Source organism: Macrobrachium rosenbergii, chromosome 42, assembly GCF_040412425.1.
Source record: "Macrobrachium rosenbergii isolate ZJJX-2024 chromosome 42, ASM4041242v1, whole genome shotgun sequence".
In the NCBI taxonomy this organism is placed as follows: domain Eukaryota; kingdom Metazoa; phylum Arthropoda; class Malacostraca; order Decapoda; family Palaemonidae; genus Macrobrachium; species Macrobrachium rosenbergii.
In genome coordinates, this window is record NC_089782.1 from 27022087 (window position 1) to 27047279 (window position 25193).

Below are 25193 nucleotides of genomic sequence, written 5' to 3' on the forward strand. Positions count from 1 at the left end.
GAGGAAGTCGTATTTTCACCTTCTCGCCGTCTCCTGTGTTCTGTTTCCGTCGTTCCTTTTGGCATCAATCAGGAGTTTTATGAACGCGGTGTCTCGTTCCATTCCGCGTTTCATTGTCCAGTAATTTCTCAAGAATATAGTTGTCGAAGCCTGGGAGAGAACTGTCACCTCCCCACTTGGTCCTTCCTTTTCTTTTTCGCTCTTTTCGTAAAAAGGGAATAAGAAGAGGTGGCGGACGAAGAAAAGTGAGCGTGGAACATAATAAGGAAAGATGGATCTCGATGATAAACGAGAGAGAGGTGGGGGGGGGCGGGAGAGAAAGAGACTTATGGGAAATAGAAAAAGAATCCTACCAAGGGGTCAGAGAGTCGGGTAACTGACCGAGGAAGGAAATTAGAAACAGGATATGGAGGAGGAATGCTGTGGTGAACGTGAAAGTTTTTTTGTCATTGTTATTATTGACTTTCTCTTTCTTAGAGAGAAAGAGAGAGAGAGAATACGAGGGCATGTGTATATGGATTATCTCGAGTATTGTATGAATGGTCTCAACCCCGTTTTGACGTTATAGATTTTGACGAATCTAGGAGGACTAACATCTAGTATTTTTTTTTTATCTCTTCGACTAGCAACTACTATCCATTCAGGGACCGCGAGCCATCGTTTTTCCCAAATATCTTTCAAACTAATTATTTGATCGAAATGGCACTTTGACACAGTGTACAAGACACCTCCCGCTAATTTTTGATAATATAGTGCATTGTCAAATGGTGTTAGTTAAGGCGTTTACTCCTGACTTTTAAAGGGGAAGTCGCATGAATAAGAAGGCTTAAACTTCGCAATCGAACGTCCGCTATCCCCACAGACAGGAAAGGGGGTTGGAGATGGGGAGGACAGGAATGTGGGTTGAGGGAGGGATGAGGAGGGGAAGGGTGAGGAGAGGACGGGATGGGGATAAGGACATTCAGATGCATAGTTTATGATGCTTGGCAACACCATGCAAGTCAAGAGTAAATGCCTTAACTAAAACCGTTTGACAATGCACTATATTACCAAAAATTAGCGGGAGGTGTCTTGTACACTGTGTCAAAGTACCGTTTCGATCAAATAATTAGTTTGAAAGACATTTGAGCAAAACGATGACTCGCCGTCCCTGAAACGGAGGGTAGATACCGAAACATGGGGCATCCTGAGTTTTATGAACTCGCTGTTAAGCGCCCTTTCTCAGTTCGAGAGTCGAACACTAGTCACTAACGTTATGAGCTGAGTTTGATTACCTCTCAGTCACAGAGAGAGAGAGAGAGAGAGAGAGAGAGAGAGAGAGAGAGAGCGAAAACCTTAGCCTTGGTCATTTCATCCCATATGAGAACGAGATCACAGTGATAAAATTCCTGTTGGAAAGCGTACCTTTGATTATGCGGCGTCCAGACATTTCCGTAAGTCGCCGTAAATGCTCAAAATATGTGAACACTTGGAAAGATATGGGAAGCAACTAAAGATGTATCTATTCAGAAACTGTTGTGACAATGAAAATAAGTTATTCAAGAGAATTTTAGTACAGTCGTTTTAAACCCACGCAAAAAAAAAAAGGAAAATGTAAACCAAAATATCAACCAAACTACCTAAACACCTCTGAACGTCTCAGATGCTAACCGGCCAATGGTTGGATGAGCAGCAAATTGTCGTTGAAAACCTAGACTGAGAAGGAAGTACAATTTCGTTACCCACCTTATTCGGGATTCGGAAGTCGCGGCCTGTCAGTATAAAGTGTTGTTGGTGAGTGATTAAGAATTATCATTGTGATATGAATTTGAGCGTTGCAAATCCGCGTGAATCCTCCTTCGCGCGCGTTATATACCTGTCACTGCGCACAGGACAAATTAGCTCATAATCTACAGATGACGACAGCCTTCAGGTAAGTGTTCATGTTTCCTATCTTCCAGAGTCTGCCATCGCTCGTGTTGTTCCCACTCAAGTTCGTTATGTTTCTGCGTAATTTCGTCCCTGTAGGGGGATAGTGCCAACAGTGGACCTCGTGCACTGTAGGCATCACTTAAGGTTCTATGCAGCGTGCCTTCGGCCCCTAGCTGCAACCCCTTTCGTTCCTTTTTACTGTACCTCCTTTCATATTCTCTTTCTTCCATCTTACTTTCCACCCTCTCCTAACAATTGATTCATAGTGCAACTGCTTTGAGGTTTTCCTCCTGTTACACCTTTCAGACCTTTTACTGTCAGTTTCCGTTTCAGCGCTGAATAACCACATAGGTCACAGTGCTTGGCTTTTGGCCTAAATTCTATATTCAGTTCGATTCTGCGTAATTTCGTATTCATTTTTAGTCACTTCTGTACGTTAAAAACTGTGCTGTTGTATGTCGATATGATTTTCCTGGGTTTTTTGAACAGGTTAATTCATAATTTTCTTAGTTTCTTCGCAAACGATTTGTTAGTAGATACTACTGTGGAACGCCAGTTAGTTGTGCTGTTTTTCATGGGATTACTCAAAGTTGCGAAGACTATCAGTTTTCTGAAAAGATAAGGTCTGTGTAAACTGTGTTTATGTAATATTTTACACATTTTTCAAGAGGAAAGGAGAACTTCGTATGTTACGTTCATAGATAAAATGCAATTCAGATGTTTTTCATTATGGGAAGCTGAACGTCATCTTTACATTCTCAGTGAAAATGCGAATCAGTTCCTTGAACATAAAATTTACATTTTGTTGGCATTTTTGTGATGAGAACAGTCAATTAACGTCAGTTTTCTTTATTCTCGTGTTATCCATAGATTAAAATCTGTCAGATATTTGGTGTTCATTACGAAGTATTTGCATTCAACCATACTCTAAATTTTATCTGTGATTAGCCTCTTCTCACTGCTATATTTCCCGTTTTTCTTTATAAGCGGGGTGAGAGGCGTGTCAGTAAACCCAGCTGATCCCCCCAGTAGCAAAATCCCCCGGGGGAAATATCATATTCATTTCTCTCCCGTCAGGGCTGATATATGGATTGTACTATAAGAGATAGTTCTTTAATTTTGTTGCGGCATTTTCTCTTTTTTTTGTGTTAATATTTTTTTCTTTTTTCGTTCGTTTTTGATAACTTCTTGTTTTCTTTAGATTGTTCAAGTTGCAGAACCGTTGGGTGTAAATGTCTGTCATTTATTAAATAGAAGCTCATTTTTGTAATGAGATTTACATAGGAAATCGAGACTTTTTTGCTTACTTTTTATTTAATTCGTTTAGGTATTCCCTCCTGTTTATTCCTGTTAACCTGTTTTTCCATTTTTATGAGTGAAGTTCTGTTTGAACGTAGGTCATAAAGTAAACACCGTTTAGCGAAGTTGGCTCTCGTCTAATTCCAATTAAAATCCATAAATCCTACGCGGTTAGCACAGTCTTCAAATAAATGTTCTGTTTCGAAAGGGAATCAACACTGTGTTTTTCAAGAGATCCCATATACTGTTCTATAGCCAGTCTGAACAAGTTTCCTTTCCCGCTTCCGTTCCATTTTCGTCTTTCCTGGAGACTTTCCTCCGTGGCTTTATGAAGGCTATTGCCGTTCCATTCCGCGTTCCTTTTGGCCACTGCTTCACCGGACCATTGTCGTCGGTGTCTAGCATAAAGGAGCCGCGTTCCGTTCCGTCTTTCCATTTGGTGTGTTATTTTGGAGAGAGAGAGAGAGAGAGAGGAGAGGAGGAGAGAGGAGAGAGAGAGAGAGAGAGAGACTTTACCGAGGAAGGATTATGGGAACCGAAGTTGGGGAAAAATGAACGGAGAAAATCCGGAACAGGAACGGAACGAAGAGGCGCGTCATTACTGTCGTTTATGTTGTCGCTTCTGGTGATCCCGGTCCATTCTGCGTCTTTATGGGGAACGGGATGGAAAACCACTTACATGTGATACGAGGCCCCCCTAGAACTGAATGCTCATAGGCAAGAAAACAAAATAAATAACTACTCTTGGAAGAAATAAACGGAATAATGACCATAAAAATGGCGTATAAATATGTGAATAAATAAATAAAAACTGGTGGAAGAAATGAATGGGATAACAGCCATCATCATGTATAAATAAATTAAAACACTAACATATGAATAGATATTAATTCTAAATGATTATTACAGATTATGAAAAGGGTTACGGGCTCTTAAAAGAGGCGTTAAAACTTCCCTTGAGCATAGGATCCTCTATATTAATTTCCCTGTCAAGTAGACCCTACCACAGTTACGCTGTGAAGGGAGTGGAGGATCCCTGGTGGGCCGTTGCAGAGGCTTCATGCAATGAAACGGTTTGCCGTGTTTTTTTCGTCCATATATTCCCTCTCTTCACATTTTTATCACACTCCATGCCCAATCTTTTGCTTCGATGAAATGGTTAATGAAAACATTTTATTCATTTGTTTGATATTTTTTAACAAAAATAATTTATTTTAAAACATGGAAGAAGATTCGTGCGTACTCTCTAGCCCTGTGAAAGACAAAATTCAACTGAGAAAGTGTCCATTTGTAATATTTCGCGAAAATTTGATGGATGGGGTAAATGATGCAGTTTGGTCTCAGTTAAAAACTGAAATTTTGAAAAACAAATCGTTGGATAAACAAAACTAGATTTTGGAAACATGTTTACGATTATCCAGCATTCAGGAGTCAAAGACTCAACCCAATTGTGAGGTGGGGGTGGGGGAAATTGCCGACCAGGGCACTTATGACATGTAGTGCTGGGTCAGGTCAGGTCGTTTTGCTGTAACGACATTTCTGCCTCATTCCATAGGCCGCATTCCCAAAATATATCTCTGTCGATCTATCCAAATGAGTTGTCCTGGTTTTTCTTAAAAACATCATTTATGATAATTTTTTCTCACATATTTTCCCTCTCTGACGTTTTTTTTGTTCTGCCTATCTATGCTTCGATAAAATACATGACAAGATCATTTTTATTCTGTGTATCGGATTTTTTCCGTTAAAAACAATTGTGTTTAAAAATTGAGAAACAAGATTCATGCATGGTTATACTGATTTTAATAGTGCAGTAAGCAAACTCAGATATGCAAAGTTCCATTAGAATTTACTGAACAGATGAAAGTAATTAGAATGCAGTGTTTTAATTTTATCGTAAAGTAATTGTTGTATTATCAAACCTGATTTGTAGATGCTTACGTAAGACTGACGCTGTCATCTTTTTGCTTTTCTACATAAAAAGATTTGCTGGCACAGACCGAAGCAGCTTGAATGGAATCAGTGTCATGTCCAGAGTTTTCCTGTGTGATGCATGCTGTAAAGAATGTGTCTTTATCTTGAATGAGTAGAGTTTGTTATCATTGCCTGGTTTGTTGTAATCGACATTTTCGACCCATCAACGAATAAACAAGAAAAAATGCGCCGATGTTTCCTTTGTGAGTTTTCTTAGAACGCATCATTTATGAGCCATTTTCTCAAACTTCAGCCAGGCTTTATTTTTTTCATATCATATTACTGACAAGACAACGATCACGGCTTGTTTTAACCTTAACTCGTATTAAACTGAGATTGAGGCCAGAGGGCTTGAAGTTTGGTTATAATGATTGAGGGTGGAGATCAACATACCAATTTGCAGCCCTCTAGCCTCGGTAGTTTTTAAGAACAGGAAAGCCAACTAGAGTGCAGGGAGAGTAACAGAAAACCTGATTTGTGCTGATTGGACTGACAATACCTTGATAAGTGGAGCTGTTACAGAAAGAAGCTACAGCTATCTTTCATGTCTGATAATAGTGAATTTCTGGAATGAGAAGAGTTTGATTACAGAAAAATAAACAAAAGGCCAAGTTTCTTCGGCGCACCGGGTTTTCTGTACGGCCGGGAATCCCACGGTTGGCCTATAAGACGCATCGATCATGAACTTTAACCTTAACAAATAAAAACTACGAGGCTGCACTGTTTGATGATTGGAAGGTGGATGATCAACGGCCTAACTTCAGACAAATAGCCATCTCCATAATAGTGTCTCTTGGACAGAAAACTGGCGCGCCACTTACCGGCCGGGAACTTCATCCGAGGTTACGTACCGTAAAGTTGTCATCCGGCCTTGTCGTGTCAGGGGTAATTCTCGTTAACAAAGATCACTTACAGGTCGGGGAATTTTGTTTAGCGTTTCAATATCGTCACGCAACCATAGACTATACAGCTGGATATATTTTATCGTATGTTCAAAATATTTTTTCACTGTTGATTGTTTAGGTATATGCTTGCAATATGCAGTTGTTGGAAGTTGCAGAGTTTAATCTTCATTGCATTCTCCTTTCTACGGTTGGTAAACTAAAATTAGGTAACTATAAATATATATAACTACGGTTGTATTCCAGTATGGGTGGAAAAAGTGATAATCTTCCAACTACTTTATTATTATTATTATTATTATTATTATTATTATTATTATTATTATTATTATTATTATTATTATTATTTGTCTTGTTGTTAATTAAATATTGAATACGTGGCGAATTGCCTTAACAAAAATATGAATGAAAGTATATGTTTAAAGAACCGGTAGAAATTATACAACAGCTTCAATGACATCAGCATCTCTTGAAAGCGAAAAGATTTTACCTCCACGAGAAAGAAGGAAAGTTAAATGGGTTTCAGAAGGAGGCAAAAAAAAAGTAGTTTAAATGCTGGGCCTGGGGTAGGGCACCGAGTGGCTATAGTAGTAGTAGTAGTAGTAGTAGTAGGGGTGGGAGTAGTAGTCAAAGGAGCCGCCAGATGGCGCTACTCCCAAGGCCTCTGAAAGTCCTGCCCTTGACCGTGAAGCTTTTAAAGCCTCGCGTTTGACTCTGCCCGGAAATTGAGAGGCGTGTGGAGGAGATTCTCTCTCTCTCTCTCTCTTTTACATAGTGTATTTTCATTCATGTTGATATTAATTTATTGTTAAAAATGACATCTTGAGTATCACAAGTGTTGTTATGATGCTTCGCATTTCAAAAGTTTCATTCTTTGTGGTTTTATGATGCTTAATGATTTGTTGGTGGAACAACTGACTACTATTATCCGGGTTATTTTTCTTGATTTAATTTTTTTTTTCAAGTTTTGCTGTCTTGTAGAGGCTTTGTTCCTCAGAATTTGTTTTTTTCTCCTTTTGATGAAAACAACGCTTGACCGGTTGACAACTCCCTTCAGGTGGGTACATTTTATCATATACATTGGAAGGGTGGCGGTGCAGGTAAGGAAGGGAAGAGCGTCTCATGAAAAGGCTTTGAAGGTTGAGGGAATATCGATGATTGAGCCTGAGGGGGGGAGAGAGCAACAAAGGGGAAAAACTCTCTCTCTCTCTCTCTCTCTCTCTCTCTCTCTCTCTCTCTCTCTCTCTCTCTCTCTCTCTCTCTCTCTGTGTGTGTGTGTGTGTGTGTGTGTGTGTGTGGGATACACAGAAACTTAGAGAGGGGAAAATTCAAAGAATGAAGTATGTTGTTTGACTGAATAGACTCATGAAGAGCAGTAAAAGTTACGGTTTGTTTTCTTCCTTCCTTCCTTCCTTCTCCTTCCTTCCTTCCTTCCTTCCTTCCTTCCTTCCTTCCAGGCTACAGTTTCCACTCTTCCCCCTCATCTTCCACGCCGCCTCTCTTCCCCCGTGTTTATCCTTCCTCCTCCCCTTCCACTGAATCGCATCGTTGCCAATGATGAGAGGAAAGTGGCGGCCCCAAAGGAGCGGGTGAGGGGGAGTGTGACCTTGGGTTTGCGAAATGCCTTTCCTTTCATTTTGGGTTTTGGGAAGGTCTGGTTATCGTTTCATTTTAATTTTTCTTGCTGTTTTTTTTTTATTTGCATTATCGTTTGTTGATTGTTGACATTCTTTTCTTGTTACTTTAGGCCTCTGAGCTTCTCGTTTGTAATTCATTGCTTGCATTGCTTGCAAATGAGGTTTTAAGAAGTTAATTACCACTGGTTTTGGAACTTAATTGTTCGAAACTCCTCCGCGTGTTGTACGTCTTTGATATTGTTGCTTTTAATGAAATAATTCATTGTTGTTGAAGTCCTCCTTCATATGTCTATTGGCATTGTTGCCTCTGTAGAACCTAAAGCACTTTTCAAGACTTGAAACATTCCAAAAGGTTTTGATTCATTGTGTTTCCTTGGTCAGTGGCATGTACTAAAACAACAGTTGGTTGATTTATAAAAGCAACAATATGTATATATATATATATATATATATATATATATATATATATATATATATATATATATATATATATATATATATATATATATATATATATGAGTGTGTGTGTGTAATATATATAATATATATAATTATATATATGTTCAATTTATATATATACACAATGTACTTATGTATGTATGTATATGTTTATATCTGTGTGTGTGTGTGTGTGTGTGTTAGCGCAAGGGAAGAATATTCACTTTTGATCTTATAATAAAGAGCTTCACAGCAGACGCCAGCAATCTCGTCAAAGTGATTTTTTATTTACTGTTTTTTGAGATCAAGTCTCGCTCCATTTGTATTGTCTGTCTGTGTGCCCATGTCATAACTGGCGTTTTTATTGATTTGATTCTCTCTCTCTCTCTCTCTCTCTCTCTCTCTCTCTCTCTCTCTCTCTCTCTCTCTCTCTCTCTCGTTAACTTTTTTTTTTATATTTTTCCGTTTTCTTGATTGCTCCCATTTGTCTTTTATCTTTGAGCTCACTTCATTTTTTTTTTTTTTTTTTTGGGGGGGGCTTAACTTCATTCACCTGTCCTTCTGACCCATTTCCGAAAATATTTTTTTATCGAACTTTTATTTACATGTTTAAAAACATGTACACTGTACTATTTATATCCTTCTTCCTTTCTTTGTGAAAATAGCATGGCCCCCGAAAAAACATTTTTAAAAGTTGGTTTAATTATTAAGATTTTATTAATAAAGCAAAAATTAATTCAGGTAAAGGAAGTTTGGCTTAAATGTTATTCAGCCATTTCAGAAATCTTCATGAGTGAATGCAGCGGAAGTTGATATTATTGGTTTGTTTAGAATCTCGCACTTTCTGTCCTTCACTAAGACTAATATCACACACACACACACACACACACACACACACACACACACACACACGCTTCTCTCTCAAATACACAACCATGAAAGACTTTAGGTGAATTCCTGTGTAATTACAAATGCGTGTGTTTATATCTAAATGGTTGGGTGCCTATAATGTTATGGCCAGTTGTTTATAATTATGCCACATGAATAGTTTTATAACTTTGGCCCAGTAATGCTTCCAGGTGAAATCTATAGTATCCATGATGATTGTTTTAAGGCAGTTTTCATCTTTGTGTTTTCGTGCATCCGTGCGTGATTCAGGGAAATTCTCTCTCTCTCTCTCTGTCTCTCTCTCTCTCTCTCTCTCTCTCTCTCTCTCTCTCTCTCTCTCTCTCTGACGCTGTAATACCCATTACGGAAACAGGATCCGAAATAGAGATGCGAGCGTTATGAAGGTTTCAATGGAAAGCTTTTTCATCGCTTTGCCCAGTCGGCTGCCTGATGGATATTGCACATTATTGCTTTTTTGCATCCAGAAAAAAATACGTCAGACCCGTTTTCGTTTTATTTTTATTTTTGTCTGTCCAATGAATGATCATTTTTATTCCGAATCGAATGCATTAACGCGTATAGGGTAAGGGTAATCAAGGGTGTTGTGAATTCACTTTTTTTTTAAGGCAAATTTTGACGTTGAAACTACAGCGTTAATGGAAATGGGGAAACAATGCTTGGTGGTTTTTAATCTAAAGCAATTTTTCCTCTTTTTAAAATTTTCATTTGAATGATAATACGTATATTTTGATATACATGGAACCGGAAGGATTTTTGATGCAGTTCTTCTAAAATGACCTGGACGTCATGGTAACGACACTGAAGCTTTTTTTTCCTTCTGTTGAATCTGCGTAGCAGTAATGACGTCATGAGTCGAATCAGCGTCTAAAGACGCCATACCATTAAATATTAAATACAGTAATGCGGCATATTACTTTCTAACTAGTTTATTTAAAGTAAGTTTTAGTTTATATTGCAGTTACACTGAGTATTTCATTTGCTGTTTAATGGAAATTTTGATTATTTTCATTAATTAAATTCATGAGAAACTATGAGGGAGAATTCGTTTGACTTTCTTGAAGGAAATCCCTTCAGAAATTTAGGATGTAAATACGTCCGATCCAGCCATTGACCTTTGACCTTTCTTTCAAGTTTCTTCTACAGCTGTTTTCTGTTGAAATTATTTTTTTATTTTAGATCATTCTCTAGTCTTGTTAGGTTTCGCGCCTTATTCTTTCTTTCTCTTTTATTCTGTTTCAGTTGCCTGTTAATATGTATGTTTGTGGATGTGCTGAGGGTCCACCGACCTCTTTGAATTTTCTCATTGAGGACAAGTGTTTAACCACTACGTCGGCCTACTAGTCACTTAAAGGACCACAGCTTTTATGTGGGTGGAGAGAATTTGTGAGTGCACGTGTATGTAAAGGAGAGAGAGAGAGAGAGAGAGAGAGAGAGAGAGAGAGAGAGAGAGAGAGAGAGAGAGAAAAGCCTTACCTTCAAGAGTGTTAGTAACTCACCAGCTTCATCCCAAAGTCCAAGGATTAAATCCTGACATTGTGTCGTAACATTTCTGGAGGTTTGATTTTCTTCGAAGAAAATGCAAGGAAGAGAATCTCCCCCGTGTCAAAAAAAGAGTCATTGTCAGGTTACGTTATGGGATTCCCGTTCTTGAACGATCGCCTGGGTTTATGGGGGTTTTATATTCTGCAGAATACGATAGTGATGTCCCTGGAATGCGTTTGAGAAAGACCTGGGTCCCCCCCTCTCTCTCTCTCTCTCTCTCTCTCTCTCTCTCTCTCTCTCTCTCTCTCTCTCTCTCTCTCTTCCTGATGAACGTATTTTGCGCGACTGGTATTGTCGTTCTTAATATACTGGACCCGTATACCATTACAAAAAGACCCTACTGAGAGAGAGAGAGAGAGAGAGAGAGAGAGAGAGAGAGAGAGAGAGAGAGATAAAATGATCAACTATTTGTTTGGAATAGGTAATTTATTCATGTTTAAAAGCTTTGTCCTTTATGAACCACTTATGAAAGTTATGTTTTTCATGTGAAGAGGCGATGGTGCATCCAGAACGTGTAAAGCCTCACTACAGCACTCAAATGAATGAAAAGGGCGCATCTGAATGACGTGACCGAAATTATTTTCTACATCTGTTACGCGGTAAAGGCAATTTATTAGGAACGCGTGTTTGAGGTAAGAAGTTTATACTAACTGAATGTAGGCCCCCGCTCCCGCCTTTTTTTGTGTATGTGTGATTTTTAGTCTCATAGAGAAAGATACCCATCTGTAATCGAGCGGGCGAATCAGACTCCAGTCGGAATTCCAGTGGCGAAAGAAGATTCCCGGAATAGGATTTTCCCACTGGGAATCGTTAGGACGGCGAAGGTTTTCCTCCTGGGGATATTAGGAGGAGTCGATGCTTGGAATAAAGAATGGGAGGCGCAATGAGCTTGGTCTGGAGTTTGACATTCTGCGCGACGCGGCCCCTTTTCTTGGGCATAGGTGCTTGGGCAGAGTTGAGCGGAGACTGTGATTTTGTTGGAGAATTCATGGCACGCTTTGGAAATGACAACGACGGCTTAAAATGTCCAACCCGAAAAAGGAAGTTTGCTTTGCATTTTTAGAAGTATAGGCGGCATGATCATTGGGCAAATAATCATTGACGTTGTTATCTACAGCTATACGTGTGCCCTTGTTACTTGAATGGTGACTGAAATATGTTTTTAATAATTTTTAAAGTTTCCTTTTGATCACAATTTTTATGTTCATTCACGTGTTTATCTTTTGGTGTAATATATCCACTTTGGTCTGCTTCATGAGTAAGCGTTGGAAGTGTTTTTTATAAATCAGATTTTTATTTTTGAAAGAAAAACTTGATAACACGTTACTCTTGGTGAGCCATTCTCTTAATGCAACAACCAAGGTGGAACAGGCAGTTATCGTGGTGGCTGTGTGTGTGTGTGTGTGTGTGTGTGTGTGTGTGTGTGTGTGGAGTGGGGGATGGGAGGCGGGCTGCAGGTGACGCATATATTAATTATATTATAATGATCTCCATTATTGGTAAAAGTTGTGCTTGTGCAATCACTTCTTTTCATGAGTAACTATATTCGCAAGCAGAGACTTTCGCTGAAATTTCGGCTACGAAAAATGCTGTTTTCATCGTATCATATTTTGCTCTTAGGCTAGTGTACGATTTCATAATTGCTCCCTGGCTCTGTGCAAACACGAGTTTCCAAGTCATTTGCTCTCCATGTAACCTAAATTCAAGTTCACCTTTCATAGCTTCGCTGCGTTAAATACCGCGAATGCGAGAGGCTTAGTATTAGGTGCCACTGACCTTTTAATGAGGAGGATTGTAAATGAATACTAGCAATACTGTGCTAGCATTTTTGGGGAAGAAACTCTTTAGGGACCTTGTTAATCTCAGTGTGGTATAGACTATTGGAAAATATGAAGGATCTCAATGGAGACCTCACTTTACTCGAGGAACAGTGCTGTTCAGAGCAGATTGACGAATATTTATATATATTGCCTCATAAAGTAACCATAAAAGTTTGGTATCTGAAGAACAAAAATCCCTTGTTTCTGTAATGCAAAAAAAAAAAACGACGGGAACAGTTCATGATCATTTCCCTACAATATCCGATGTTCTTCATTTAGACAAGTTTTTGTTAATTAAGTAAATAATCTTATTTATGAATATTTATCCTACAAATACTTACTCTTCTGTCAAGGCTAACCTGAACTTCAGCAAGGATTGTTTTTTGTTGCCTCGGGTGACGAGGAAATATTTTGCATTATTGCAAACAAGGGTCATAAAATTCCTAAAAATTTGGAACGACCCTTTGAGAAAATATATTCGAACTAAATGTGGGTAAGAATGTTAAATTTCATCATTTTTATCGGAGGGCAAGCAACATTATGAAGCCCCAAAAAAGGAAAAAAAGAATATATGGTTCAAAAACATCTCAAACCTTCCAGCCTCGCCAAGCGAGAGAGGCAAAGCCACCAAAATCCTACCACGAAAGAAAGGTCCTTTTCGCTTCTCAAAAATATCCTTCGTGTAACTGCCCTCCGAAGGACATCCTCATCTTTCGTCGCTTCCGAACGAGGAAGCAGTCTTCCAGCGGGAGAAAGGGGTTTGTCGCTCTGAATCAGGGACTGAGTTTGTTGACAAGGCCTTCGTAGCGTCGACGTGCCTTCTTGTAGTATCCTTCTTGATCCTCTCATCTCTCCCAGAGCTGAGGGGTCGGTTGCCCTAAAATGCTTTCTCCAGCTACAACTGTCGAAAACATCTTCCTCTGCTAGACCCTTCTCCAAATCCTCCTCTTTATCACGCCATCTAATCCTTTGCCTCCCTCTCGACCTTATACCCCTAACAGGTTCCATCCAATCCCTCTTCACGCCGTCTCACTCATTCTTACCACATGCCCAAACCATTTCATTCTCGACTCTTATCATATCAGTTATGTCTACCACGCCAGCACTTCTGCCTTCTTCATTTCCTAATCTGTCGCGTAGCGAGTTCCCTAAATTCCACCTCAGCTCCGCATTTCTGTTCTCTCCATCTTCTGTTCCTCCTCCTGTTTCAATGCCCATATTTCTGAACCATACGTCATCACATGTAACATCTTTGCCAGTGGCTTGTGTACTGTGCTTTCAAGGTCGCTTTGTATTGGTGTCGTTTGCTTCGTTATTATCGTCAAACGTATGTATGCTGTCTCTCTCTTATGCGCCCTTGGGGGCGTAGTGCCGCCGCTGCATGCATTACTTGAGGTTATTTTCAGCGTCCCTTCGGCACCTAACTCCAACCCCTTTCATTCCTTTTACTGTTCCTCTTCCATCTTAGTTTCATAGTGCAAGTGAGAGGTTTTCCTCCTGTTACACCTTGAAAGTCTTTTTACGCTCAATTTCCCTTTCAGCGCTGAATGACCTCTCAAGTCCTGGCGCTTGCCCTTTGGACTAAAGTTTATATTCCATTCCAAATCACATTATGCTAAAACGTGCAGCTACAAAGGCGTGGTGTTACATTACCATGTATATACAGCTATTCTGCTCAAGAGTGAGGTTCTGGAGTTGTAATGCCCTGTATAACTTATGGGGAGTTGGTTCTTTGTGTTCGCTTCGCTTAAGAATTGCTGCCTGAAGCATTTCCTAGGTTACCAGTTGCAAAGGAGTAGGAAAAACGACTTTTGTGGGAATATTTATGATGGAACTTCTTGATGAAACTTTTATGTTAAAGTCTTTGAAATACGTTATTGACTGCATATGAGAGAGAGAGAGAGAGAGAGAGAGAGAGAGAGAGAGTAAAAGGTTGAATTTCGCTGTCAATAGAATGATAAACCCAGTGTCTTTTGAAAATACGTTATTTCAAAGTGATATTGAATTTAACAGAATTGACAGATGGTGGCCTACAGCTTCCCTGTGAACGGTGCTCTGTCTCCCACCCAGCGATGCCCAGCAAAAGAGGAAAAATGTATGGGAAAAGAAGATGCGGAAAAGAGAAGAGATTGAAAGATAACAAGCAAAAGATGAATCCGTTCAGTGTTATTACAATACGTGTTGCATCACGTGAAATGTCTCATCTTTGTAGTACGTGATACTTGAATAACTGTCAGCGTATTTCATTTACTATCAGTAATGTAAATATCACTGTAACGCGGATAAGTAGCCCATAAAAGAATGTATCATCAGTGTATGACATGCTTCATCAGTGTATTCCCAATTTTATAAGATTCAGTGACATGAGAATGAAACGTTATGTATATCAGCATAGTATTGTATCAACCAATATAATGCATATTCAGTCAATTCATATCAGAACTCGTGCCTGTGTGTGTGTGTGCGCGCATTTAAAGTGATTAATTTTAGTAGTTTTATTTGCTTGTTATTTTCGTTTTTTTGTTCACATATGGGCCATCGTATATTTTAAGTGTGCTTCACAAATCCGACATAATTTGAATGGGGTATGTGCCATTTGGATATGTTTCACATTATTTAGATGAAACATTCATAATCAACTTAGCATAACATTTAGTTACCCGAGTTCAGTGCTGACATAGTGACACAAACTCCGTCAGATACCAGGAACTTACACGTACAGAGACTCTTTGCTGATAGAAATAAAACGATTCATCCAAAGTGGCGTTCTGACTCTCAGCATTTGTTTCTCATATACGTGGCTACACTCCAGTTTTTAATGTCTCGTAGTTATTATTCGTCTCCTTTCGCAAACTCGTGCATCGTTTACCCTTGTCCACGTGTGGACAAAAAATGATTTTACAGTGATCCTGTGCCATCTGTCAGCTTTCCCCATGCACAACTTTTCCCCTCCTCTCGAAAGTTTCTCCACAAACCAAGAGCAGTCTTGTAGCTCAAACACTGTATCTCAAGTCTGCCAGAGGAGAATTTGCCTGATTGAATTCATGATTCCTGAGCTCTCTCTCTCTCTCTCTCTCTCTCTCTCTCTCTCTCTCTCTCTCTCTCTCTCTCTCTCTCTCTCACACACACACACATTTTGTTCCGTGCTCCCTATTTGTGCATTGCAACAATCTATTGTGCATATAGTTTACCTGTTTTGCCGAAAGTTTTTACTTGAATGTTTTCCTTAAATATGTCAAAAATAATATTTTGTTCCATTATCCCTAAACAATCTGTGTCATTATTTTGTTTTACTGTTAAATATATTAAATAATATCTATTCCTAGTTATGCATTGCGCTGTTCTTAAATTGTCATTTAGTTTACCAACAATCTATTGTTTTACCTGTTTTGCAAGCCTTTTTACTTAAACGTTTCTATTGTCATTTAGTTTACTAGCTATGCCAAAATAATCTACTTCCCTCGCTCCCTCATCTTGTGGTATCAAAAGGAAGCAAAAATCTAACAGCCAAATGCCTTGCAATTGCAAAGACTCTGGCAGAATAGCCTTATTTGCATAATAATAGAGCAGAGTTGTGTAGTACATGTTTTGGCTTCAGGCCATTTACGCCTTTTGAGATTAACAGGAAGGGGAAGAAGGGCTTTAGCGCAGAGATTGCCATCATCATTCGAGCTTGTTTTTGAAAGTAAGGTATGTTCGACGAATTGATTTTATAATTTTTTGGTTTATTATTATTGTTATTATTTTTTTGTTTTGAAAACAAAATATCACGTGAATGTTAATATCTATGTTCGTTGTCCCACCAGGAAAACTAGCTTATACGTTTAAAAGCTAAGTTGTTGGATAGTTCGTCGCACTTCCCTTTTATATTCTTTTTAAGATAGTATATACTAAATTAAAGTGATATTGATGGGATTTTTACCCAGGAAGTTGACGTAATCTCGTAATCTAAACATGTATAAGTACTCACTGTATTTTATTCTGAATAAAATCTTAAGGGATCCAAATAAGTAATATTGTGTTTAACTTATTGTTTGTACTGCGTTCTTGAACCGTCTTGAACGGTCCACCTCATGATCAACGAAAAAGATTGTTAGAATATTTCGTGATGCGGAACAAAAATAGGTGAAAAAGAATTCACTTTCAGCAAAGTTAATTTCGGTTTTATTTCTGTAGCACTTTTTCCTTCGCTTTTTGGGATGACACGGACTCCCATTGTATGTGGTAATTTGGGATAATACGGACTTCCATTATACATAGTAATTTGGGATAATACGGGTTTCCATTATATATAGTAATTTGGGATAATACGGGCTTCCATTATATATAGTAATTGGGATAATACAGGCTTCCATTATATATAGTAATTTGGGATAATACGGGCTTCCATTATATGTAGTAATTTGGGATAATAAGGACTTCCATTATATATAGTAATTTGGGATAATACGGGCTTCCATTATATATAGTAATTGGGATAATATGGGTTTCCAATATATATAGTAATTTGGGATAATACGGGCTTCCATTATATGTAGTAATTTGGGACAATAAGGACTTCCATTATATATAGTAATTTGGGGTAATACGGGCTTCCATTATATATAGTAATTGGGATAATACGGGTTTCCATTATATATAGTAATTTGGGATAATACGTTCCATTATATGTAGTAATTTGGGATAATAAGGACTTCCATTATATATAGTAATTTGGGATAATGCGGGCTTCCATTATAATATAGTAATTGGGATAATACGGGTTTCCATTATATATAGTAATTTGGGATAATACGGGCTTCCATTATTATATGTAGTAATTTGGGGATAATAAGGACTTCCATTATATATAGTAATTTGGGATAATATTATTTCCATTATATATAGTAATTGGGATAATACGGGTTTCCATTATATATAGTAATTTGGGATAATACGGGCTTCCATTATATGTAGTAATTTGGGATAATAAGGACTTCCATTATATATAGTAATTTGGGATAATACGGACTTCCATTATATATAGTAATTGGGATAATATGGGTTTCCATTATATATAGTAATTTGGATAATAAGGGCTTCCATTATATGTAGTAATTTGGGATAATAAGGACTTCCATTATATATAGTAATTTGGGATAATACGGGCTTCCATTATATATAGTAATTGGGATAATACGGGTTTCCATTATATATAGTAATTTGGGATAATACGGGCTTCCATTATATGTAGTAATTTGGGATAATAAGGACTTCCATTATATATAGTAATTTGGGATAATACGGGCTTCCATTATATATAGTAATTGGGATACGGGTTTCCATTATATATAGTAATTTGGGATAATACGGGCTTCATTATATATAGTAATTTGGATAATACGGGTTTCCATTATATATAGTAATTTGGGATAATAAGGGCTTCCATTATATGTAGTAATTTGGGATAATAAGGACTTCCATTATATATAGTAATTTGGGATAATACGGACTTCCATTATATATAGTAATTTGTGATAACACGGACTTCCATTACATATAGTAATTTGTGATAATACGGACTTCCATTATATATAGTAATTTGTGATAATACGGACTTCCATTATATATCGAAATTTGCGATAATACGGACTTCCATTATATATAGTAATTTGTGATAATACGGACTTCCATTATATATATTAAATTGGGATAATACTGACTTCCATTACATATAGTAATTTGGGATAGTACGGACTTCCATTATATATCGAAATTTGCGGTAATACGGACTTCCATTATATATAGTAATTTGTGATAATACGGACTTCCATTATATATATTAAACTGGGATAATACTGACTTCATTACATATGTAATTTGGGATAGTACGACTTCATTATATATCGAAATTTGCGGTAATACGGACTTCCATTATATATAGTAATTTGTGATAATACGGACTTCCATTATATATATTAAATTGGGATAATACTGACTTCCATTACATATAGTAATTTGGGATAGTACGGACTTCCATTTATATCGAAATTTGCGGTAATACGGACTTCCATTATATATAGTAATTTGTGATAATACGGACTTCCATTATATATATTAGATTGGGATAATACTGACTTCCATTACATATAGCAATTTGGGATAGTACGGACTTCCATTATATTATATATATATAGTAATTTGGGATAATACGGAATTCCATTATACATAGTAAAGCAGCTTTGAAAGTCATTTTTCTTAATGCTCTAATGAAAGTGACCTGAGATAAAAAAAGAGGAGAGAGAGAGAGAGAGAGAGAGAGAGAGAGAGAGAGAGAGAGAGAGAGAGAGAGAGAGAGAGAGTGAGAGAGACAGAGAGAGAGAATTATGACATGGAAATTATTATTAATAGCAAACAGGTTGTAACTGGAAAAAAAGCCTGTGTGATCGTGTTAAAGAAAAATAAACATTTTGAGTAATTTTATAGAATATACAGTATACTGATGGAATATGCGCTAGCTAGATGTCTGTATTAACATCATATTCGCTCCTTTGATGCTACGTGCATCGCATTCATGGTTATTGATGGCATATGCGACAGAAATGAATCATACGGTATATAATTGCAAAGGACGTCGTGCAGTTTCAGCAGGAATAAATCGCACCAAATGCGCTCTGGTAAGAAAGTGACGGTTCAGCTGCTCTGTGTGAATCTTACGGCTGACATTGAACGGACTCTGCTGCGGTGATTTGTCCTGGGCTCTGTTGAAGAAATATGTAGTGTTGTTTTAATTATGGGCGTAGATAATGTTGTACACTTACACAATCACTCGTTGTTCAAATAAAACTGGTTATTGATATGGTCTTCTGGATTTTGTTTCCAGTACTCGGTCCCATCTCCATTCCTATTTAGTGTCCTAGAACTTTTCCTCCTTCGTTTGATGGCTCAAACAACACCATAACTTTCCCTCGGCCATGTTTGGTGTTGGAGAACATTCCGCAATGATGTCGTCCCATCTGTCAGCCTTAGCAAGACGAGCACCGTTCCCCTGCTCCAAACTTTCCGGGGTAAAACCTTCGACAATCTTGTGTTGCACGAATGTTGTGTTTCGTCTGACAAACGGGAGAGAGAGAAACGAATTCTTTATCTCCGAGATCAGGATTTAGCTCTCTCTCTCTCTCTCTCTCTCTCTCTCTCTCTCTCTCTCTCTCTCTCTCTCTCACCCAAATATATAATTAATATATATATATATATATATATATATATATATATATATATATATATATATATATATATATATATATATATATATATATATATGGAGTGTCCTTTAGTATTTTTTTCCTTATTTTCAAACTAAAGTGTTAATTAATATGTTTCCACCTTGATGTGGCAAAGTCAGTTACTTTACCCATTCCATTTTTGTTTCGTGTTTAAAGCAATATTTTAGTAAGCATATTTTTATGCTCAATAAACAATATGTTAGTTTATACAAGAACATTTCAAAAGCACAATTTAAAATGCCCTCGTTTAGGGAAGTTGTATTTCCATTATAAACTTTGTACTTTGGCGTAAGGGGAATCACGATAAACAACGACAGGGAAGGATAGCAGATATTTGGACAGAGACCAGAAGTCCCCATCGCCTTCAACATCGCATCATAAGGCCGGGCTTACTCTTACCCACCAACCAGAGTAAGCGGCCATTGTAAGGAGAGTAGAATCATCTGGCAAAGGAAACGTGCTAAAACTATCTCATGAGGGTCTTGCATACATACGTATTTTATTTAGAGCGAGAAAACCCATCCTCCGGAAAATTGCCTTTCCTCTCGCTCGCGACAGGAGCAGAGCATAGTACAGAAATGGGCTGGAAGAAACGATCATTTTCGGAAGCAGTGGAACCTCTTTATTGTTATTCTTTTGATATTTTGACCGTCTCAGCTTGGGCAAATAGAGTTGGTATTGTATTAGCTCAATTATTTTTTTTCTTTTTTGCTTTGTAAAATATTCTTTATGCTCTCATCTAAGACTCTGAAGAGTCTAACAAAGAATGACTTCCTTTCATAAGTAATGACAGCGCATTCATATTACCGGTTTTGACATTTGACAAGATTCATTTGTAATATTAACGTTGGGAGTTCTAAAACGATTAGGGTTAACGTCATAGATAGGGTTAAGAATAAGGTGAACGAGAGAGAGAGAGAGAGAGAGAGAGAGAGAGAGAGAGAGAGAGAGAGAGAGAGAGAGAGAGAGGAAATTCTTCCGACATCGATGACCCAGAAAGCAAAGCAACCAAAGACGATGCGGCAGAGATAAAGCGGGAGGAGATTTACCTCACAGACCCGGAGATCGCCATCTTGGCCTCAATCCAGTGCATCATTTTGGCAGGATAAGAGAGAGAGGGAGAGATAGAGAAAGATAAAAAAAAACCCGGCATGGACTATCTCCATTCATCCTTATTTTTTTTTATGTAAGCAAGGAGCGTTCCACTCTCATTTTCACCAAATTGTCTTATACCACTCTAAGAGCAAAATGATATTACTAATGCTCACGACCTTTTAAAAGTACGTAGTATTCCTTTATAGGTTGAGACTCCATAAAACACAGGCGAGTAACTGCCCCATTCCAACATCAGTGTTAATGTGCTGAGTTGTTGATGAACCTCTGTGCAGAAAATCTCCACAGCCATAAAATTAAATGCTGATGCCTGAAGAGGAACACAGGCATTTTTGAGGAATTAGACTTGGGTCATTTCCACTAACTAGATCGCTTTTGAAACTCCTTGTGTTAAGACAAGTAACCACTAGACTAAGGTATGTCTGTAAGCCTGTCTGTGTACGCAACATTATTTATTAGCCAATCTTTAAAGCAGTGCTCCGCACTCGTATGTTCGTATACTCAAGAAGGACATACATTACTGAAATTCATGAATGATTGTTATTCATTATTGATATACGTTACTGCAATTCACGAATAAAATGATGAACATTGCTGAAATTCATGACGCCCCAACCCTAGATACTTTCTCCCTACCAACTCTATTCAGGGGACATGAATTGACTTCCAAATAGCGGTCAGTCTTACAAGCGAGAGCAGACCGAGCCTCTTCAGTCATTTCGACGAATTCCTGCAGCCTGGCATCGGAGATGGTTGGTTGCTTATGAAGGCGTAAGGCACCCAGTCTCATATATTCGAGAAGCTGGATGCGAGATTTTTTTTTTTTTTTGTGCTAAATCGGCGATGAGTTGTGATTCGGGACTTCTGTATATTAATTTTTTTGAAGAGAAATTATTTTTGTTTCTAGATTCCTTAATGGACTCGGAACATCAATTCAAAATTAGGGGGTGAACGCTATTTTGGAGCTACATTATTAATCGTAATTCGAAGGCCGGTTTAATGTTAATTAAATTTGTAAACTGACAGTGTTCATTAACAACAAGACTATATACGTTATATATATATATATATATATATATATATATATATATATATATATATATATATATATATATATATATATATATATATATATATATATATATATATGTATATATATATATTGTATATGTTCGTGTATAAAAGTATGCTTTCAAACTTACCATATAATGCATATATGCGATATGCATGTATACTTGTAATGAATCCGTATTTTCACACACCGATAACAACACTACCAAAATCGAAGCACCTATTGAGAAGGCCATTCGATCCCCTTTCTTCAGTCACAGGGATACTGTCAAAACTTAGGCCGTACATCCCCCATCATGAAGCAGTTTGCTCAGTAACTTCGGTCAGTTAGAGGAGTGCCAATAGCGCAAGAATGGCACTCCAAAACTTCCGGTCGTTTCTGTGTGCCCACTTCAAAGTTTTCGCCCCATTTACCGGGACGGCAGTTGCCAAAAGGACATCGGAGCCAGAATTTTCTGAGTTTGATATACCTAATATATAAAGACATTTTCTCATTTTTGGTATTTTAAACTGGTTAGACTCTTTATAATGTCACTGAGAGTATTTAAAATGTAGTGATTTGTTTCAGATCGTCAGTAATTTTCAATTTACGAAAATGTTTAATCAAAAATAATTTGAGAAGGATGCTATTTATACTTAATGGAACAGATAATCATTAACTAGCATAATCATTGTTCGCATTTTTAACTTGATTTTATTTGTATGCAAGGCATCAGACTGTGCATGAAAACATCACGAAATTATGTACAATTATGTGGGGTTAAGGTCTACAAAATATTCGTACTTAAAGAGATCATGGGTAAATTGCTCATCATTGGAGAACTATTTATGAATTGAGAGTTACTGAATGTATTTTCTAATTCGAGTAGGCGGTTGGAACAGTGTTGAAATTTATGGCAACCTGGCAGTTAATGATTTCCTTTTTTTTTAATCGTTCAAGCCAATGGAGTTCTGGTTTCCATTCAGGTTTTCATATGAAGATCACAGATCAAACCGTCGTAGAAAAAAGCATAGAGCATCTCAAATTAGGCTTTATATTTTATTTACCCCTTGAAATGACCTTCGCGTTTTCCTTCACAACCAGAAAGTGGGTAAAAATTTCGTCAGCATGAAAGTTATAGCAATCGCTTTTCAAAGGTTGTGAATTCTTTCAGAAATGTTGGTAAACTTTGCTTCGTGAAAAGTCGACTAATTTTGATTCCAGTCTTCTTTTGTTTGTTTTTCTAATGCATACCGGAAGGTAATTAACATACGTTACTTTTACACGTGATAACTACTATCAGTTGCATACCAGTTTTCAAAGTACTTCAAATACATTTTTTTCCGATGGAAGGTGCGGCCGTATTTTCGAGGGGTGTTGAAAGAAAGTTTTATAAAAGTAAATTGTCTCAGACTTCTTTAAATTAAAATGCAGTAAAACAAGTAAAAAATGCACCGAAATTTCTTCGGCGCAATCGAGTTTTCTGTACAGCTGCTACAGCGTATAATCAAGGCCACCGAAAATAGATCTATCTTTCGGTGCGGACGGACAGACAAAGCCGGGCAGAATGGTTTTCGTTTACAGAAAACTGTCTCAGACCAGATGTGCTGAGGGCGATCCCTATCTTCAAGGAGTCCTGGATAGGCCTCTAGAGTAAAGAGGATCCAGACTTAATCCAGCTTCCCGCTCTTTCGTTAAAGCTCAGTTACACCTGCAAAACCTTTTTACTGTAAATTTCCGTTTCAGCGCTGAATGACTTCATAGGTCCCAGCGCTTGGCCTTTGCCCTAAATTCTATATTTTGTTCTATTCTATTCTGAATTAAATTTTAGATGCAGTTAAAATGATCGTTGCTAAATGGATTTCATAGGGATTGTTAATTTACGAAACCAAAGTAATTTCCAGGGAAAAATATTGGGGAAATTTGGGACGTCTAAAAGTGGAAATCAGCGCATTTTATGACCATATTGAGAACCGGAGGAGGGGAGGAGGTGAGAATTTCTTTTCCTCTTTTCTTATGGAATCAGAAGGAGAGGTGGGAGGAGACCCAAGCCATTACACGCCATTGATCATTACTTGAGACATCTCCTGAAGGGGGACTCAAACGCCTCATCCGAGAGGCTGTAAACAGGCTTTGTACTCCATTTGATGGATGGAGGTTTGCGTGGGGAGGAGAAATTAGGAAGAGCAATGAAGAGGAAACAAGGAGGTTAAATGGTCAGAGTAAGGAGATGCTTGCAGTAGATAAGGTTATGTGAGGAGGGTAGAAATACTTGGTAGACAAGGAGGGATTAATGGATAGGATACTTGAATAACAATCATTGTATCACTATGATAGGAGAGTTTGATGTATTTGAAACTATGAAATTAGTAATAGTTGTTTGTTGGTGCCTCTTGTCCTTTACTGACTGGGTGCGGGAGAGAGAGTATGAAAGACACGGCTATTTAAACTATAAATATTCAGTATGTTGTTATTATTACGCATTAAAATCTTTTGTGTTTATTCACTCACACAGATTCTCTCTCTCTCTCTCTCTCTCTCTCTCTCTCTCTCTCTCTCTCCACCCAGAAACACACATATATATCACGTATAAAATGTGTGTGTTTGTGTATGTAAACTCTGCGCAATGCTAAAATGCGGGTATCATCTCACAAGTGCAGCCTCCCTTTCACAAATTTCAAAGAGAACGCGCTGAAACAAGAATGAGGAACTCGAGCGCATTTTCCCGCAATAAAAGGAAGCGCTGATGACCAAAAATAAGCAACTTCTTCCACACATGAAAGAGAAACAAAATGCCGGACCAGACCCAAAGCTGAGTGGAAAGCGATTACTGAAAGGTTTACGTCGGAGGTAAGACTGCAACGCGTGCGAATGAGAAAAGGAAGAAGAAGATTCTCATCTCTAGAAAGCAAAGAGGAAGAAGAAGAAGAAAAGGAGATAAAGCATAAAAGGAAATGCACAGGACTGCGGTAATCGACCATCAGGAGGCCTTTTGACTGTAGTATGTATTGGCTCCGTTGGGCGATTCGGATTTGCGGCGAGACAGAGAAGGATAATTGAAGGAGGATTTAAGAGGAGGAGAGAGAGAGAGAGAGAGAGAGAGAGAGAGAGAGAGAGAGAGATCTGAGAATTAATTTTAGGAGATTACTTCGTCCATTTAAGAGGAAAAGATAGTGCTGGATGGAAGACAATCTATTTAGGTTCTCATCATTGATATAAAATCAAGTACATATCCTTGGCCTTTTAGTAAAGACAAGTTAACTTTTAAAATTCAATTTGCGAATTTATTCATACATCAAGTTACTGATTACTTATCAAGTACGTTCTTGTTTAAG

The 25193-nt window shown here is 37.8% G+C and overlaps 1 long non-coding RNA gene across 2 annotated transcripts in view; it reads left to right on the forward strand.

Moving 5' to 3' along the window:
• Nucleotides 1-1088: 1088 nt before the first annotated feature.
• Nucleotides 1089-25193, forward strand: part of LOC136828117 (uncharacterized) — a 125310-nt gene continuing 101205 nt past the window's right edge. For both annotated transcript variants that reach the window (XR_010849928.1, XR_010849929.1), the window contains exon 1: nucleotides 1089-1912. This is a non-coding gene — a long non-coding RNA (uncharacterized lncRNA). The remainder of the gene's footprint in view (nucleotides 1913-25193) is intronic.